We start from the raw sequence: 13,534 nt of genomic DNA on the forward strand, positions 1-13,534 counted from the left end.
GTGCTCTTATGAATTTTGCCCGCGGTGTAAAGCCCAGCTCCGCAAAGCCGTGCCGTCTCCTTAGCAAGGCAGCGACGAGCCGGGCGGCAGCCCTGGCCTGCCTTCCAGCTGCCAGGCAGTTAAAGCCAGTAAATTCTGCAGGCAGGAGCCACATAAATACTGACTTTGCAGAAAGCAAGCCGTGCTAACAGAAGGTCAGCCCTAACTTACCCAAATGCTTTGCAAACTTCCTACCTTTATTTTTCTAATTTTTGAGTCCTCTTCTCTCTCCATCCCATTTAATCACTCCTCTTTGGCCATCTGCCCTTTCCTTCAGGAAATGAGCCATCCAGGAACATAAGTATAAACTTCACGTAAGGTACATGGTCATTTCTTTTGAGATGGTATAGCGATCGGCTGGATTCACCTTTGCTTTCTAACAAGACTAGTTTGTATGCTAGCGCTCACACATTAAGATGCTATTCACTAGACAGTATCTCACAAGCTACACTATGTTTTTTTTTTCTTTAACCATGCAGCTTTCCCACCTACCAAATAATTTGCAAAGATAATTTTGTTTCTACCCATCTATTACAATAAATCAATGAATAAATAAATTATAACGTAGCAATTAAATGTATGATGATATGGGCAACAACTATTAATAAATGCAGAGATAGTTGCCCAAAGGTGAACAGACTTCCCCTCTCTTCTTACAAGCCACATAATGATCTTTCTATGATGGAAAAACAAGCAGCTGCTAAACATGTAAATGAAACCAAGAGATATATGAGTTCACACTGTACTACTGTTCTTCAGCCTCATTATTCTTGTCACATTATTGGTTCTTCTGTGACTTTTTCCCTGCATATTTAAAGACTCGGGGAGGGGAGGATAAATATGCAATTATTTTTCAACATTGCTCTGCTAAATGACTGGCCGAATGAGCCTGACAGTGCTGCAGAAGTGTCCGCTCACCTTGGTAACCTAACCAGAGCAGTACAACTCTTCTATCCCAGCAGAGCTAGTCTGAAAACAGTGGTGTTTTCCAGGAAAAGCCAGAAGAAAATGCTGACACTCTGAGGTTTTGTGAAGAATGGAAATCTCTTAAAAAAAAAAAAAATTGGCGTTATTAAATATCAAACCTGTGCAAAGCAATATAAGCAGGACATAAACTAGTATATATTTTAATTTTAAACAAGGATATAAATTATAACATTACAGACATGCTCTCAGTAGTGTGATACTGTCAAAAGGAAAAAGCAGAATCATCTTAATACCTTTTTTTTGGCCTCCAAGTTGTTGCTGTTGAAATAGGTATGCTCCAGGGATGTTTCACGCTTGCTAGTAGTCTATCTTCATTTCCTTTTCCCTGTTCAAAGTGAAGTGCCATAAAGTTAACCTGTCATAAGAACATCTTTTCTTCAATAGCTGTAGCCATGGATCCCTTGCCAGTTTACTCCCACTTTTTTCTGAAAGCTCGTGCTCCCCCACAGTGGCTGCATGTGTTTACTTGCATGTATGCGGCTCCACATGAGATGACATTATCCAGGGAACTTTATCTGCAAGGGAGTGATTGATCCATTAATTGTTTTTGCCTCAGTTTGATTAGATTCTGGCAAGAATGCTCCATTAATGGGGAGGGTAGGGAGATGCAGCATTGCTCAGTGCATCAAGCTGTTGACCTAAAACTTTCCTGTATTTAGAAGAGTAAGGGTTTTCTTTCCCCCCCTTATTGTTTACTAGCTGAGAATTACAAGGCCAACTCATTAGTTAGCAGAGACGTCAATGAAGCTACAGTCGCTCGTTTATTGTAATAGATGGCAGGAAACAGAATTATCTGAGCAAATTAGTTTTGCTGCTAGGAAAGCTGGCCAGTAGATAAGATACAGTGCTGATGTCTGACCTGACCTGCAAGTGCTTCTAATGGGGTTATGCTGAGTCACAGCTGAGGATGTGTCCCTACAACTTTACAGAAAATGCTCAGGAAGAACAACCAAACGAGACATGAACGTGACCACGAACTGCATGCAGTAGGCTACCTGGGAACCATGCCCTTGAGACTGTCCTGCTGCCCTGAAGTTACCAGCTAAGGTGAGAAGTATTAGCTGAGCCAGTCATGATTTTTCAGTTCAAACACAGAGCAGGAGGCTGTTTCACAGAAGTTAAACAAGGTATTTTTCAACTTGCATATTCCAGTCACGGACGTTCAACTGTATTTATCAACTTTAATGAAGCAATTTCTTTGGCTTTCCATTGCTGCACCTGTCCTGGTCTTTAAAATCTAGCAGCAGCTGGCATGATGGGGACCCCTGGCAGTCAGTCGACCTATGGAGGTTTTTTTACTAACGATACACAGTCTTATATAAGATCTTTCATCCAAATAAATCCAAACGCATCTATCTCTCCAAACCCCCAACCCTTTACTAACTGACTGCTACCACTTTACCTGCTTACACAGGAAGCAATGGCAAAAAAAAATCCCAAAGCCTTTAATGACTTCACAGTGTATGTGGTTTAGCACTGAGGCAGCTGTCCCTGGGCTAGCGCACAGAAGCTGTTTAAAACCAGGTAGAAAAATAGATACAGGCAGATATAAAAAGCTCAGATTAGAAAGAAATTTAGCTTGGGAATGGCCATTAACCCTGTGTGCATGTGCAGTTTAAAGAGATGCTACTAGGTGACTGCAACTTTACGCTGGGTAACTGTGGCTGGCATGAAGAATTTTTTCAACTCTAACTTTGCCTGCAGCACGCTAGGATCCCTCTCTGACCGACTGATAGTTTTAGTAATGTTTTGCCCTTTCGACGCTGTTACCTTGCAAGCCCTGAGACATCCACAGTTTGATCAGCGATGCTGGCTCTGGTCTCGTAGTCAAGAATCTTGGAGCTTCGTGGAGCAATCGATTTTATGTCCCAAGCTAAACCTACATAAGAGCAACACTGCAGGCTTGTGAAAGACCCCACCGTACAAGGAGGCTGACTAATGCAGGCGGAAGCCCTGAGCCCCACAGATACTGGTTTCAGTGGGTGGCCAAAGCCTTGCCACTTGGGGGAGACCCAGAATAACATATTATCAGCAGCGTAGAAATGGGTGAGTAACAGGAGCTTGCCGCTGTGGTTAGTAGCATTGGTCCTATCTCCGCAGAGGCCGGGAAACCTGCTAGACTGTCTACAGCCAGAACCACGGCCACCTCTTATGGTACTTGCAACAAGTGTGCAGAAATTTAAAGATAAACATGGATAGAAATAAAATGATAAACATGGGGAGTGGTGGAAATGAACCCTTTCTGCAAGGTAAGAACTCAGTGATAAACAGATCTGTGCATATTTCCCAGCCTCATTCTTCACTTGCCAAGTCTGATGCTATTTTCATTAGGTCATGTTACCATACATGTCATTTTATACAAAGGTGCAGTATATCACAACTGGAGGTTGAGGTGCTTGTAGTGAACACAAATGAGCTTGTAATGGTCCATCTGCTTTGATTTTATTTAGTGATCCCTCAAGGGCTGGGAGCTAGAGTGAGAATAACAATGCTTCAACCCATCTGCTATTGTAGTACCAGCTCCAGTTGAATTATCACATGTTCTGAGTGGCTGGCATATGCTGTGACATAAAGCTACAAGAAAGTGTTGCTCTCCAGCTGTTGTGTTGACAAATACTTTTCAGCCAGTCATTAAGTTCAGCTCAATAACCGGGGGGAAACTGCAGCTAAAAGTTGATTATTATTTTATTTTATTTTAAGCATTAGAAATCACTAGTACACTATATTTTATTTAAAAATGTGCCACTAAAGGCACACATTGTATATGAGATCTAACAATTTCTTGGTGATGCCCACAAATGTTTGTTTTATAGGCTTTGATGGGCATCTCTAACTGACAGTGCAAATTTTTGTAATGAAACATTGGATAACCTTGTTCAAGAAGCAGCACATCTAAGCTTGTGTATATAAAAACTTGGTGATTTAGTGGTGCTGTGGGCCATGAGCATGCCTGACTAAAGAAGGCAAGACTCAGAAAGAGACTGTGATCTGAGGCCACGTGCAATAGCTGATAACAAGATTGGCTTTAATTGATGAAGAAAGCATGAAGGGACCTGTGTAGAGACATTTACCTGGTGTATTTAATATGTTTGGATGGCTCGTCTGGCCTTGCACCTCATCTGGACTGCAAAGTGTGAAAGCTAAAAGTGGCAACTGATTCTGCCTTTACTTCCTCTTCCACTTTTGGTGGGCTGCTCAAGAGCTATGGCCATGGTCTAGGCACCCTAAATCGTGCCCACGCAGAAGATCTTCAGCTCCAGTAGGGTATTTGAGGGACCCTTGATGATGATGATCCAGACTGTCCCCTCCTTATTCCTCTCCCTCCACCCTGTCCTCTCAGGGCTGCTATGGCTGGGACCTGCAAAAGCGATGGCTTGTGCATGTGTGGAATCCACCACTGCATCTGAGAACAAAATAAGGGGAATTTTGCACAAGTTCAAAGGCTGATGTACAGCCAGATGAGTGTTGGACATGTGATGTCTCCTGCACAGCTTAACGCTTCTCTTCTCCTGAGAAAGTACCCAGAGAGAGCACATGCCTTCTGGGTAATATCCACCTTTCAGTAGCTAGGCATTCAATGAGCGTGGAGCAAATAAAACCTGCTCTTGCATTACACAAACCCTCTCCAGAACTCTCTTGCCTAATCTGAGAGAGACCAGGAGCAGGGGGAGGGATCTGTGAAGTTTTCTAACCAGAAGATACCAAATAATGGTACTGAATTCTTAGTGCTGCTATTACAGAGCCCACCTACGGGGGAAGGCAGGGCATATTTGCTGGAGCACGGCTCTTGTGCCTTTCTGTTAACCATTGCATTAGGGATTCAGTTCTTAAATACGACTTATGCTTGTATTTTGTCTCAGAAAAACAATAGGCACTGTTCATACTGAAGCATTTCAGTTCTAGAGGTTTATATTTCCTATTGTATCCAAAGACCTGTGGGTGCCAGCTGTCACTGGTACTGCTCTTGTATTATGATCCCCTGGCTAGTGCAGGAATTGTTGATTACTTTGCCTTTTGAATCAGTTGATTACCATGAATAATAGGCCAAAAAGGCTGTCAGCATTTTGACTTTAACTATAACTGTTACAATTAATTATGGGTTTAATTAGCATATATGCCTAGCAGTAGAGAATATAATACTTCATGGGTAACAGATGATCCTGCAGCTGTAACATAAAGTGTGATACAGGTTGGGATACAGATAGTTATTAATAAATGGCTTCTATTGTTTGAGGTCCTTATTTATACAAATTAGCAGGCACGACATAATCAACCCAAACTGTATAATTTACAATAATTGATTTCATTTTGACTGACCACCAGTCGGCCTACTACATGCCCTCAGAAGAAAAATAGCCCTATTAGGATAAGTTTAATCCTAAACATAGCTAATGAATCCTATTACTTTAAGGTCATATTTGAAGCTTTTGTTAATTGTCAGAACCATTTTAAATTGATTAGAGGTAAATTAAATCAATGTAATGTTTAGAAAAACAATATTTCTAATGGATGAGGCCAAGCTGACCTCGAATAAACATATTTATCAACCGATTTCAGTGAATGAGAAGGCTAGCAGCTGGGCTCATAATTCACGATTGTCTATAATATGGGAAATGTCACTATCTAGGCAATTAATTATGTCAGGTAATAAATCTGTTGCTCACAGTTGAGCATTTGCCAGTTGGGGTGACAATCCCCTCAGCAAGTTTATGATGTTTAGAGTCTCTCCCTCCATGCCAATCCTGCTTCTCCCTCCTCCCATAAACCCACACATTACTGTAGCAGAACAACATCCAACCTCAGGGCAATGAACTTGGTATCCGTTTCCGTAAGTCCCAATCACCTGCAAACATGACAAACTAATAACTTAGGATGAAGCACTTCTCTGCCTGATCATTTTGAATAAAAGGGATATAAAGAGAAGGAAAAGGAGCAGGATGAGCGATGGAAAGCTCACTAAATCTGAAGCAGTTCAGAAAGATTGCAACCCTTATTTTGGGTGCTTTACTTATTCTCTAGACCTATCATCATTGCACGTTGATGCAAGATGACATGGTCTGGTCATCATGCTGAAATGACATTGTGTTCGCAATGACATAATCATCCTCCTGTTTGGAGCATTGGCTGCTTTTTCAGACTAAACTACACCAATATATTGGACCATAAGACCTGAACTGTACTAGTAAATGGTCATGGCCTGACAGCCATAATCAAAGTTAATAGGTACAAATAACATAGCCTCCTGTGAAAAGAAGAAAACATAGATGCTTTCTGGGTGCCCAAACAAGGTAGAACATGTTCATTTGAAGTCCTCACCAGCAGGGTTTTTTTTGCATCGTTTGAAGGACAGACACTCATGTTTCAGTAAACAAGAAATGAAAAACAGGCTCAGAACTAAAGATCATCTGACAGGATTAAACACTCTATGAAGAACCCAGAACTACACCCATTTGGACAGATGCTGCTTCTCTCACAGAGGCTAGAAGTGCTCAAACGCCCCAAGCCCACGTTCACTTTTCACACTGAGAAATAGTTTGGGTCACAGAGTTCAGCTTCCCTCATGCTTTGCCATGAGTCTGTTCTCTGGGGTGGCTTGCTTGTGTTTGTGCTGTGAAAAGCAGCTGCTCGGCCACCTTTGACAAGGTTTAGCACAACTCATCACAGCGGGTAAAATCAAGCTTTGCTCTCTATTCAGACAAAACTCTTATGTTCAGCTATTATGAGAGTTATTGAGAATAAAACGTCAAGCCCCAGTAAGAGAGAAATTCATCCATCCTTAGCACACACAGACTTCATTTACAGTAGGCTGAAGCTGCCACTTGACTTCTAATCACTGGCGGGTATTTTGCAGATACTAGTTGCAATTAAATATTTAAATTAAAAAATAGGGTACTTCTGTACATAACTTATGAACAGACTTGGGAAAATATGAGAAAATAGAACCATCAGCTGTGAACAAAATATATTGGAGGACAGCTTTGGGATATTAGGAAGTTTCTGGTGTGTATCTGTGTATATGTGAGAAAGAATGAGAGACTGTGTTTGTATGTGTATATATAACTACTACTTCATTTCTTGGGTAGAAGTTCCCTCCCTCCCTTTCCTTTACGGTGAGGAAAATTGCTCTTCTAACCTGTCTTCAAAATGTAATAACTTTACTTGCAACCAACCACTGTAGACCCTGACTGGACTCTGAATTATTACTCTGAGATGAAACATTTCTTTAACAAAACTGAGTCCTTTAATATCCCCCATCTCTGTTATTAGATGGACAAATGAATTTTACTTTGAACATAACATGTGGCATTGTCTGAAAATTGCTGGTATGAACTGAAGTTGGCAGGTATTTTCTTGCTCTCCTCGTCAGTGATTGCCATTTATTATATGTTGCACCTTTATCTGTCAAATACTGCAGAGCGCTATATTGATTTGTGTCTGCCGCAAAGCAAAGGTCACTTTGATCAACATACTACAAAACCAGAAAAAGTAGGGTTCTGACATTTCATTACCTGGGAAAAAAAGGACTAAAATAAATAAGAATATGTTTGAGAACAGAGCACTTCAATATCACAGTGTGCAGTAACTGTAATTAACAAAAGAACTGCTCTATTGAGGTTAAAGAGAAAAAAGAACGGGCAGGTTTTCTTGCAGGGACTATTCTTTACTTGACTGATTCTGTAACATTACAGCTGTGATCTTACTGAAGGGTTACATTCATTGCAAATTAAATACATTGGCTTCTCAGATTCAGGCTTTTAATGTACAATAAAATTCAGGAACTCTTTAGCAAATTGGGGAAGATTTTATAAAACTTTTAATTTCGTCTAAGAAACCCTAACGAGATAGGGGACTTCCTGTGCTATGCCCAGCTGAAGAGATGGTTCCCTGCCTTCAGGAATTTATATTCTGAATAGGTAAGACAAAGCATGGGAGAAAGAAACAGATCGACTGCTAGACCCAGCTTGCCTAGGTCCACAAGGAGTGGGTGACAGAGCCAAAAATTAAGCCCATATCTTAATCTTTTAAGTCTAGTTCCCAACAGCTTAGTTTCCCCTTTCCCTTCGTTTCTCCCTTTCCCTTTCCTAATAGTTCTTGTTTTCAGGATTTGCTTGTTTTTGCAAGAAAACCTGGCAGTTTTCCATACAAGCATCTATTTTTTCTAGTATAAGAATTATTTTTGTTCTTTTCCACACAGCACCCAGATGCCCTCACTCAGGAGCTGGATTGCTAGACCATGTTTTCCTCCTTTTGAGGCACTAAGTTCTAGTTGCTTTCACCAGCTGAAGTGGCTCTGCAGCTCTTCAGCCCACTATTTCCCTGGAGCTCGGTCTGGTAATTCACATCTTTCCTGCCTTGGAAGTTGATCTTATATACAGAAAAATGGATCTTTGATCTTAGAAGTACTACCTGAATACAGGCAACAAAGTGGCCAAACTACTGCTCCATCATTACTGCTGAGGAGTTTCTTTTTTTCTGATTTTAAATATAGCGTCTAATCTTTTGCCAGAAAAGTCTCATTTGTATTGGAATACAACAAGCAGTTACACCTAGGATCTTTTGTTAAACCTAGGATCACCAGGGTGCACATCACAGCTTGCATGGCATATGGCAGTGCTTATCATGTCAATAACAAAGCCTGAATAACGCAATTCTTGGTTGTAATTATCTTTTATTATTATCAAGGGTCATTCCTGGGCTCTTCATCCTTCCAACTCATGTGGAATTTTGGCCTTCCTTATTAATTAAATAGCTAGTGTGATTGAATTAGCCAATTAGATCTGCCTGAAGGGATGAGCATTGATCCAAACAAAGGGCCTGATTCCACAAACTTGTTGATATGAGGGAGAGTCCTGCAGGGAGCGGGCTCACAGGATTAAGCAAGCTATTGTTTGTCTAGCCCAGTTAATGTGTGATTATTAGACCAGGTCAAAATATTTTATTTGGATATTGTCACATTAGGAAAATACTATTTTTCAAACATGAAACCTGTTTCATGGGGACATGCTTGATTTTACTGAAAATGTGTTTGAAAAAATTGGAACAGAGCAGGCAGACATTGACACATCATGTTCTGATGTTACTGGGTTTTTGTTTCAGAATGACTTTAAATAGTTCTACTATCATTTCAAATTTGTAAAGTTTAAATTGAATATCAGAGAAAAATCTTTTAAATATTATAAAAAGAGTCCTGAATGTTCCAAGATATTGGAAAAATTTTGCTGTAAAATTCTCTATCACAGAAAATGCCATACTAAGCAAAAAATTAGACTCTATCTTAAACAGTTACCTTAACAAGACAATGTATATTCACTAATCCTAAGGCACAGATTTAAATCCCTTACAGCAACAGAAAATGGGTATTTTAGCAGGGCTATGCATACATGTAAATAACTTCACCTAAAAGTTACCTAGGATATGTATGCAAATATAGCTCATATCACTCAAGCTCCACCATTCTTGCTTCCATTTTCCCTCCCTTTATCTTGACATGTTTACTATTTCTTCTACACTGTGCTTCATTGAATAGCAGATCAACTTCAAAGGAACTTTTGGTTTGAAATTTGTTTCCAAGCTCCTAAGCTATTCTTTTTCTGACAGCAGTGGATAAGAAATTGTCACTACTGCTGGTGACATGTCATCGGGAGATACAGAAAATAACAGATGGGCAGCAGTGAGATATCAGGAAGTAACTTCTTTAAAAGACTGTGTTCACATCACAAACTGTGAGAGCAGCGGAAGAATGACCCCCAGAAGGGAACCCAATCCGCTCAGCTCTTTCTAACACACAGGTGTTTCACCTTATTTATTTCTTTACATAGATAATATCGGATTTAAGGTTGTTCGAAGTTTAAAACAACTATGTTGGAATTAATGGAAACTATTAATAAAGCTTAAGAGAAGAATGAAGGGATTTAGCCACTAACTCGGTGTTTTAAATGATACACTGAAAAGATAACTTTAGGATTGCTCATGTAACTGGCACAGCTGAATGCCATTAATAAAAGAGTCAAGAATCCATGAATGCAATGTGAGATCAATGGGTTATGACATTTTGATGTCAGGCTGATGGATCTGACTTTCTAAATTCAGAACGATTGATTATGACTTTTAAAAAGTATGGCTCATTATCAGCTTATTCAGGCAACTGCTGACACCAACCATACATAACCCTCATTTATGTTGTGTCAAAAGTTATTGCTTTGGGTGGCCATGACTCCTGAGAAAATTAATTGCAAGATGTTATAGTATACTGCACAAACCAAAACAGGACATGATGGTTACAAGAAAAATACTATATACGTAAAGAAAAGACAGTGATCTTTAGCGCTACCTAAGCACATTTTGCATGTAACAGACGGTCCAAGTTGTCTAAAGAAACCCGTCCTTTCGGATGGTAATAGAAAACTATGTAAAACAAAACATGGGTTTCATTCACTGCATTTTGTAAAAAGTCTATGACATTTTTTGTCTTTCAAAGCAGAAGTCACACAGATCCATGGCAAAGCAGACTTTCTTGACTTCAAAGAGAGCAGAGTCAGTGCTAATTACTTTTGAAAATCTCATGCTATGCTGCTGCACCCTATAGTTTAAATTTAAAAACAATGTGACAGGGTTTTATTTATAGTAAAGTACAGTCCAGTCCAAACTTTTGCTCGAGAGCATAATTTCCACAGTGGATGACGTGAACACTGTAATGGAGAGTGTATTAAACAGGGCGTAACAATATTCATGGCAATAAAATAATGCATTAATAATCCAGCCCAATACACTGTTCTGCACTGAGTACTACTTTCAAAAGAAGTTGAGGTTACAAAAGAAAATGTTTAAAATAATCAAAAAATGTCATACAAAATGTGGTCTGTGCACCAATATATTAGGGTTCTGTGTCTCCCTCAGAGTTCTTGGTAAAGCTCAAAGGCACTGAGGGAAAACCACTCACAGCAAAAATTTTGCTGTTAGGTCTGACAGACTGAAAACAGAAAATAGACTGGAAGAGACAGATTTATCTCAAGGGGGAAAGCACCTAAATACCCTCAGCTACTAATATCTGAATCATTAGATGTAGGATACGCAGGATTTCAAACAGTTTCAAGCAGTTTCAAACCACCACATTTAACATTATATTAATTTGGCTTGGGGGACATCATATTGTATTGACTTTCCAGCTAGGAAGCTAAGATGTTAGACAATTACAAGTTCAATAATAACACTAATTCTGCCAAGTCTTGCCAATTATTCTGTCTCCCAAAGGGCAAAGAATGCAGAACAGCTTCATACTGAGAAAATCAGCTTTTTACAAAAAAAAAATAAAAGGAAAAACTAGCAGGAAGGAATGTTCCTTTAAACCAGAGAAGAACCAGATGAAAGGAAATTTTTCCTCTGCTAGAAAAATTTGGTGTCTGGGTGAAATAAGGTGCAGGTTATTCAGGTGTGGATTTATCCTGACCATGCTTACAGCAGGAGTAGGACTTTAACCGGTGGATCACTTTTGGTAAAGCCAAGTCTTGTCTTAGCAATAGTTTCTCCCTAGCAATTACTGAGCAATCCTTTTGCAAAATTCTCTCTGTTCTGGAAGGCCAGCAAATTCTTAAGTAAATTGTGATGGACTGACTTATGCATACCATTGCCTATTTGTACCCAGACTATGTCAGAATGGCTCTTGGGAAGCAGCAATTTCCAACACTTGCTATGCTTGTTCAGATGCTCTTTCAGATCATTGAATAGGTCTCTGTGTGTTGGTTTTGTGAATTCATGTTCATACATATGTTATTGACTGACACTTACATGGGACACAATTTGCTACTGCTTTGAACCTGCGCTGAGCATACACAGAGAGTTGTGCTCCATTTTGATCTGTTTTTATTTTATGTCTATAATAATTGGTGTAAATGGCTACACAAATCATAGGGCAGTGGAGATTTGTGACCACCACCAGTTAGCACTACGTAGACTTTTAGCTACTGTAAACTAGTATAATTACGAGCTAGAGTTTTCAGGAGAACAATTTTTTAGGGCTGTATCAGATCTCGAGAAATACTACTTATGTTACATCACTGTATCAGCACAGAGAAATCCTAAGAGTGAGTACTGGATTAGTCCCTAAATGTGCATTCAGTAGCATGGCACTGGACGGTTTGTTGTTGTTGTTTTACTACATTTGCTTTCCTGCAAAAAAAAAGAAATCTGAATTTTCAAAATCTGCCTATATCCGGTAGATTTGATGTGATGTGGCTGTAGAACAACTCATAAACTACTAACTGAAGCCTTCTAAGCAATTCATCAGTTACTGAATTTAAGCCAAAATTTTCCTTCATCCTTAATGGAGAAGTCTGATACAATTTAATAAGGATGCTGCAGAATATTAATAGTGGGTTTTTAGAAATTGCTCTGAACAGCTACAGAATTCAGTGTTCTGTGTTGTCCAGCTGTGGCAGTTTGAACGCTTTATAGAAGGGAACACAGTTCTTCATCATTTTTAAAAATAGATAACAGAGAGAGAGGAAGAGAGAGAGAGAGAGGGAGAAAGGCATTATGTTTCATATTTCCTCTAAGAATGCCTTTCCTTATCAATAAATAATGGTAATAACAACAACTGAATCGCTTTACAGCAGCTCCAACCCTTGGACTCCTGACACTAAGGTGAGCTTTTGCGCCCCGCGAGGGTTGCAGGCTGCTCTCGCACCCCTCTCCAGCACAGCTCGGGGTCACTCTAGCTTGCCCCATGGAGGCTGTTCACTTCTCTGGCATCCAGCAACCCCCCGCAAAATTCTCACCTGAGGGCTGAACGGCAGAGCTCAGAGGACTGTGATCAGTGGTGCAGAGCCTAGTTGGAGACCTTTAGCTAGCGGTGTCCCCCAGGGGTCAGTCCTGGGTCCAGTCTTGTTCAGCGTATTCATCCAGGTCATGGATGAAGGCAGAATGCACCCTCAGCAAGTTTACTGATGATATTAAACCGGGGGTCGTGGCTGACACGCTGGAGGGCTGTGTTGCCATTCAAAGGGACCTGGACAGGCTGGAGAGCTGGGCAGAGAGGAACCTCCTGAAGTTCCACAAAGGCAAGTACAGGGTCCTGCACCTAGGCAGGAATAACCCCAGGCACCAGTCCAGGTTGGGGGTTGACCTGCTGGAAAGTAGCTCTGCAGAGAAGGACCTGGGTGTTGGTGGACAACAAATTAAGCATGAGCCAGCAATGTGCCCTTGTGGCCAAGAGGGCCCATGGTCTCCTGGGGTGCATTAGGCAGAGTGTTGCCAGCAGGTCAAGGGAAGTGATCCTGCCCCTCTCCTCAGCCCGGGGGAGGCCACATCTGGAGTACTGTGTCCAATTCTGGGCTCCCCAGTACAAGAGAGACATGGCACTACTGGAGAGAGTCCAGCGGAGGGCTACAAAGATGATTAGGGGACTGGAGCATCTGTCCTCTGAAGAAAGACTGCAAGAGCTGGGCCTGTTCAGCCTGGAGAAGAGAGGACTGAGAGGCGATCTCATCAATGTCTACAAGCATCTGAAGGG

At 40.7% G+C, this 13,534-nt stretch overlaps 1 long non-coding RNA gene across 2 annotated transcripts in view; it reads right to left on the reverse strand.

The window, feature by feature from the left end:
- Positions 1-651: 651 nt before the first annotated feature.
- LOC104146321 (uncharacterized) overlaps positions 652-13,534 on the reverse strand; it is a 115,383-nt gene continuing 102,500 nt past the window's right edge. For both annotated transcript variants that reach the window (XR_694619.2, XR_011143202.1), the window contains 2 exons: positions 1,260-1,351; positions 652-1,085 (listed from right to left, as the gene is read on the reverse strand). This is a non-coding gene — a long non-coding RNA (uncharacterized lncRNA). The remainder of the gene's footprint in view (positions 1,086-1,259; positions 1,352-13,534) is intronic.

Source organism: Struthio camelus, chromosome 10, assembly GCF_040807025.1.
Source record: "Struthio camelus isolate bStrCam1 chromosome 10, bStrCam1.hap1, whole genome shotgun sequence".
Classification (NCBI taxonomy): Eukaryota; Metazoa; Chordata; class Aves; order Struthioniformes; family Struthionidae; genus Struthio; species Struthio camelus.